The sequence below is a fragment of the Littorina saxatilis genome, linkage group LG15, assembly GCF_037325665.1.
Source record: "Littorina saxatilis isolate snail1 linkage group LG15, US_GU_Lsax_2.0, whole genome shotgun sequence".
NCBI classification, from domain to species: Eukaryota; Metazoa; Mollusca; class Gastropoda; order Littorinimorpha; family Littorinidae; genus Littorina; species Littorina saxatilis.
The window spans coordinates 6,039,738-6,046,618 of record NC_090259.1 but is presented as its reverse complement, the minus strand read 5'-3'; positions in this window follow the sequence as shown (position 1 = coordinate 6,046,618).

Here is a 6,881-nt window from a genome sequence, read left to right as displayed (position 1 = left end):
TACCCGATCGAAGCTACAAGCCACAATACAAAGTTGACTACATCAGTGGAGCACACTACAAAATACGTCAACATCTTAGTAACCACCCGTATCCACAACACTCTAAGCAGGTTCCGTGTTTCATTGGTTAAACGTAAGACAAGAGGAAAGGGAGGAACACAAAGGGGGGCCGGGGGGGATAAGGGGGGGGGGGGGGTTAATAACTCAGTGACCACATGCCAGCGATCTACCCGATCCGCCGACAAAGGAATGGACACCCTCTTAACGAGGCTCTGATCGGGGCGCGTCAAAAGACACGGCTAGAGTATCCTCTGGGAAGCTCAAGTTCAAGCTACTCCCGGTTAGGCCATACTAAAGTTACGCAACTGACCACCTGCTGGCCAGCGGCTACCTGTCTCTTCCTAGGAGAGCGGCTTAAGTTCAAAGGGTCAAAGACTGGTCAGAACATGCACACCGGCTAAGCTTAGGCTCTACCGGTGACTGGACATGTGCATCTCAAAATTTAACTTAGAACAGATAATGACATTACACAAAACCCGTCGCGATATAACCTTGAACGGTTGAAAACGACGTTAAACACCAAATAAAGAAAGATTACACAAAACCTAAAGCGATCGGCAACATGAACTACAAACACTAGACTGGACAATGACAAAACTCAGTTTCTATATATATATACGACTAGTGTCTGTCTGTCTGTCTGTCTGTTCGCGATGCACGGCCACAGTTCTCGGTGGATCTTTTTCAAATTTGGACACCGTATTCAGCTACACCCCGGACACAACCTCATCAATGAGATATTTCAACACGTGCTCTCAGCGCGCAGCGCTGAACCGATTTTGTTTTTTTTGGTCTGGATCCACTACCAGTAACTCTTCCTTATCTTATCCAGTGTTTTCAGCCGCGATTATCTCCCTTCCTCCGTGTGGCGTCAATCCATATTCCCGTTACTACGTTACTATTTTTAGAAGGTCACTGCACGTTACTATTTTTAGAAGGTCTCCATGATCCAGTGTTTTGCGTGTTTATCTTCTTTCCTTCGTGCGCCGCTGGTATTCGGCTCTACTCAGTTCTTCCCGGCGAAGCCGATACCCGGCGAAGCGGGTAATCATCTAGTACTCTATAATTGGTGACTGGTCGCCCTGTCACATTTGCTTTGCCAGGCTTGTGAAGTGTTGATCGCTTGTCCCGAATCTGAATCCACCAAAAGAGGCGGGGAGAGGGGAGGGGGGTGGCGCGAGAGAGAGAGAGACAGAAAAAGTGAGACGTGACAAATATAGAGACAAAGACGGAGAGAGAAACAGAGAGAGGACATGATAATCCCCGCTGCCCATACTGAATTAAGACAAGAAAAATGTTCATTCAAAATGAACAGCGCCGATGCAATGTCCACCAAAGATTTATTTTGGGAAGTGTTAAAGGTTAGGGTCAAAAGTTAATGAATTGCATGTTGTGCTGGATATATAAATTGTTTATTTCAGTCAATGCTTGATTCATAAGTACATTTTTCAGCATGGTGCATCTACAGGAGGGTGCTCCAACAATGATGCATAGTGCCAACATTTAGCGCAAACTTTTCACAACAGTGCATTATTACCACAAAGCGCATACAGCGATTATATAGTAGCAAGTTGCACTAAACATTTGAACAAAATGCATTTTGTTCAAATGTTAACAGCACAGCACCAAGTTTTGCATAAGTGCACAACAGCACTGACCATTTCACAAAAGTGCATAACAGCTGTGACAATTTTACAAAAGTGCATTGACCATTTCAGGCAGATGGCTAACATGCAGATTTCGCTTTTGTCTGTCTTTCTTTGAAAAGTAGGCATGTTCAAGATCGATGAAGTCATGAGCAATTGGGTTAGATGACAGAAAAGATTCAAAAACGTCAGATTCAGTTAGATGACAGAAAAGATTCAAAAACGTCAGATTCAGTGTTTTGGGCACTGTTGAACAGGAACATTCTCTCCTGTTCAACAAATGTGGGTTCAATTCAAAAGCAACATTGTCACAGATAGGCTAGTGTTACATTTCTGTAAAGTTTCAAAAACATCTTCCATGTTTTGGTTACTGTTGAACAGAGGCATATTTTCCTGTTCAAAAAAGTCTGACACAAATTGTCGTAGTTGTGGGTTAAGGTTCGATCTATACTGTCCTTCAAACGAGTCGTAGAACCGTCATTGTCACAGATAGTGTTACATTTCTGTTTTACATTCAAACGAGTCGTAGAAGTAGTAGTACATTTGCGTTTGGTTGTTTTTTCTTTTAGATTCCTGTCACTCATACTAGCAGTATTGATTGAGGTACATAAATCTGTTGATGTACAGGGATGACTTGTTTGTAATGAATCCTTGTTTCCTCCACATTGAGTTTGCATTGCAGTTGGACAGAAATGAACAGGTGTTAATTGATAAACACATTGATAATGGCTTTTGAGAAAATCAATCAATTCTGCAAAGGAATTAACTTGATGACATCAAAACTGCAGCGCCATTTGAAGAATGGTTACCATTTCTGTTTCTTTGATGGGAATCAAACAAATAAAAACATTGACTATCCAAGTTACCATGAATGGCAATAGTTGACTCCTGAAAAGTAGCAAGGATATAATTTGAGACGATAAACGCCTGATGCAATCCCTCCTCAAGGTCAGTCAACTCAAAACCTTCATCATTCGCAACATCAGTAGGCAACACAGCGGGATTCGTATATGTCCAGAAATCATGTCGAAAAAATATTACATTTCAAAAGCATGTCCAACCACAGTTGTTGGCAAGTGTTCGTGTCCGAAGTAGCCTTCAGTGTGTGTATATGTATTCATGTGACAGAGAACGTGACCTCATTGTTCAATCCTCTCTCTCTCTTCTTTCTCATTCGAACGCACACACGCAAGAACGTAGCCTACGCACGCATGCACGCGCACGCACACACACACACACACACACACACCCCGCTGACGCACACGGCAAACCACGCACACACACACTGACTGTCGGCAAGCATCTCTTTTTGTTTTCTTTACCTTTGTTTATTGTGTTTTCGATATTTGTGTTTATTTTTTGCTTGACTTATCTGTTTTATTTTAATGTTTGCTATCCACATCGTGTGATAAATGTTTCTTCTCAGTCTCCGAGTCAGTTTAGTTTCTGCACGCCGCTTTGGTACTCCTTGTTTTTCTAACTGGTGTATTGTGCGCGACTGATTTGCGGATTTATTTTTATTCCTTTCATATGCAGTTGAAGTGTTGTGGGTGTTATTGTCTGTATATGCTATGTTGCGTCTGTGTATGCCTACAAGAATTTTGGGTGTAATGTGCCTGTGGTCTCAGTGCTCGCAGTCGAGCACAGAAAACATGCGGCGGCGCCCTGTGGCAAATTCGTAGAAAGTCTTTCCCGACCGCAGATACCAGCGTCGTCCGCGACGCTGGAAAAAGTGCGTTTGACTTTTGAGCGGGTTTTTTAAAGTGCTAATTCCCTGACCCGAAACGGCCAGACACCTACCCCCACCCCTAAAAAAAAGAGAGAGAAAGACAAGTCAAACATGATCCCCTCACATGATCCGTAACAACGTAGAGTCACTTTTGTTTGCTTTGCCTAACCTTGCAAGGATCAGTATTTTAAATCCCAAGCATGACTTGGCGAAGACAAGACACTGATGCATCTCCGTGTCACATTACCTGCGACCTTACCTGCTGACGTATGGGAAGGAACACCTGAGAGGGGTGTTTGTGCTTCGCTTGGGACTGTGAAGACACTCTGCCGTCTTCTTAGTGGCGTGAGAAATGGTTTAGGGTCAGTTTTTGTCAAACCTGAATTTGTCACCCGGGTTAAATGTTTACTAGTCCACTGGCTGTGTTGTGACGCGGTCTCCTTTGCATGGGGGGAGGGGGCCGGGTGTGTTCGTTTACATGCATTGCTGTGTGTGTGTGTGTGTGTGTGTGTGTGTGTATGTGTGTCACGTCACTGTCGGTATGTGTGTGTCAGTCAGTGTCACTGTGTGTGTGTGTGTAGTGTGTGTGTGTGTATGTGTGTGTGTGTATGTGTGTGTGTGTGAGTAGTGTGTGCCGTGTGTGAGTGTGTGTGTGTGTGCAGGGACCTATATTTATATAGGTCTATGGTGTGTGTGAGTGTGTGTGAGTGTGTCTGTGTGTGTGTGTGTCACTGTGAGAGAGAGAGAGGAATTAGAGACAGACCATGAAACCATTCTTTCAGTGAGCATTCACAAAATGTCGTGCAACTAAACTACTCACAAAAAGTTAGGGAACACCCTTCATTTTCATGTGTTTTTGCAAATCGATGCTATTGTCAAAACTTTGCAAGCTACAACGCTGATCTTACACACACGCACAGAGTGGACTCCTGCCTTTGTTGTACAGGCTTGGTGTGCTGCACGTGCTACTCGGGCGTCAGTGGCTGAGCGTTGAAAGTTGGTGAACATTTGGAAAATTGTTACCGTTTTATGCTGACTCACCATTTTTTCTATAGCGTGTTTCTGACAAAATGATGCACTGCACGTGGAAGCTTGATGCTTTGACTGTGAACACTGGTCACTGGTTACTCAATAAAAGCCAGGGCCTGGGCGGACCATGGCACAACATCACGATGGTGGAACGACAGAAGGTAAGCCTTCTGGACAGAGGAAGAGCCATAGGGTGGTTCCAAGACGGTGTTGGCGTACGGGAGATTGCCAGAAGGCTTCTGGTGTCGACCCTCCGTCATCACAAGACTGCGACAGCGCTTCCAGGCCACTGGACTAGTTCAAGACAGGCCTCGCCCAGGCAGACGAAAGAAGACCACAGCAAGAGAAGATCGTTTCATCACAAGACAGGCCCAGACAGTGCGAACTTCCACTGCAAACCGTATCAGAAGGCAATTACGGGCTGCTACCAACAACAACGTCAGCACACAGACTGTTCGCAACCGCCTGCATGCTGCCCAGTACCACGCCCGTCGTCCATCCAAGCGCCCCAAGCTGACCCTCGTCCACAAGAGAGCTCGCAGAGTTTGGTCCAGGCGTCACATTGGCTGGACACGTCAGCAGTGGGCTGTGGTCCTCTTCACTGATGAGTCAAGGTACAGCCTGGAGCACAACGACGGCCGTGTGCGCGTGTGGAGGCGACAGGGGGAGCGCTACAACGATGACTGCATTCAGCAGGTGACTGCCCATGGTGGGGGTTCCATCATGGTATGGGGTGGGATCTCTGCCCATCACAGAACCCCCCTCTACCTCATCCAAGGCAGACTGAACGCCCAGCGCTACAGGGACGAGATCCTTCGCCGTTTTGCTGTACCCACATTACAGCAGATTGGAGCCCACTCCGTTTACATGGATGACAACGCCACGCCGCACCGTGCTCGGCTGGTAAACGCCTTTCTCCAGCAAGCAGGGGTTGTCAGGATGGACTGGCCATCCTGTAGTCCGGATCTGAACCCTATTGAGAACTTTTGGGATGCACTGGAGCGCCGAGTGCACGACAACCACCCTCCACCACAAAACCTGCAACAGCTCTGGGGATTCCTTCAAGCAGAGTGGCAGGCTGCACCCCAGGCTAACCTGAGGAGGCTTGTCGAGTCCATGAGACATCGTTGCACTGAGTGCCTGGCAAATCATGGAGGCAGCACTCATTATTGACTGTTTTGATGATTTTCACACAGTCGAATGAACTTTGAAAATTTGGTGACTTTTGAAAATGATCCCTGCTGTGTTTAAAAATTTGCCAAAAATGGATTTGTCCATTCATCGCTTTGATTGTTTTGTATTCAAACTGTCGAATAATGAAATTAAATATGTGCGAACGATCATTGTGTCTTGACTGGTTTTGGTGCATTGCGTAATATAAAAAGTGTTCCTTGACTTTTTGTGAGTAGTTTAGCTGTTTTTACGAAGGCACACAGGGTCCTTGAACTTGTTCTAAAACAGGCGGGTGGTTCAGTTTCCACCCGTAGTCCCAACACGAACCTACCTGGCGGGGATTAGATGGGATGTTTTTCAAAGCTTGCACATTGAGCGCTGTTCTAAGGTTCTAGTCCATGAGCTGAGTCCAGATGAGTGTTTCACCCCCCCCCCCCCGCCCCCCCCCCCCCCCCTGATAAAAATTTCATAGTGATTTTGTGGCTCCGTAGGGTGTATAGAACACGAAAATTGACGGTTACCAAGAAATATTTTGCGGACTGCTATGTTTTCTACCTTTATTTTGAAGGGTACCCCCATCGTGTTCTGTACAAGCTTTTAGTCGGTCCGTAAACTTTAACTGATGAACTTTGGTGATCAACTGTGGCGTTATTTCTTAAGCTAAGATATTGTTATTTTCGCCGCGTATATTGACAACAATGATTTCTGCACGATATCAGTACAACAACCAGAACGACAATAACCGCTAAACTCTGACCACAGTGAATGCACGCGTGCTCCCACCATATCTCGAACGGTGCGAACTGTTGATTTGCCGAAATATCTTCAATAAAGTTTTTATCTGGAAAATTGTGACACATACTGGAAATAAAGTACCATGCAGTTCCAAAGTAGACTTTATAGCCGTTCTTTTGAGCTATCCCACGTTACCACAGGATTATTCTGACGTTCACAATGGCGGGTTTATCTTCCCTACCCCCGATTTGGCTTTGACGCAAAATGCATTCTTCTGTCTTCAGTGTGTGTGGCGCACGTTATATGTCAAAGAAGCACCGCCCTGATATGGCCCTTCGTGGTCGGCTGGGCGTAAAGCAAACAAACAAACAAATCGTATAAACCAACTCATGTCCAACAACCTGACAGACAGTAAGCCCCTTAAATTTGACTTTTGACCTTTCCGCTGGGTCAGCGGAGATTTCCCCAACTCGTGAGGTAATGACATATTCTTCCGCCAATCATCGAAC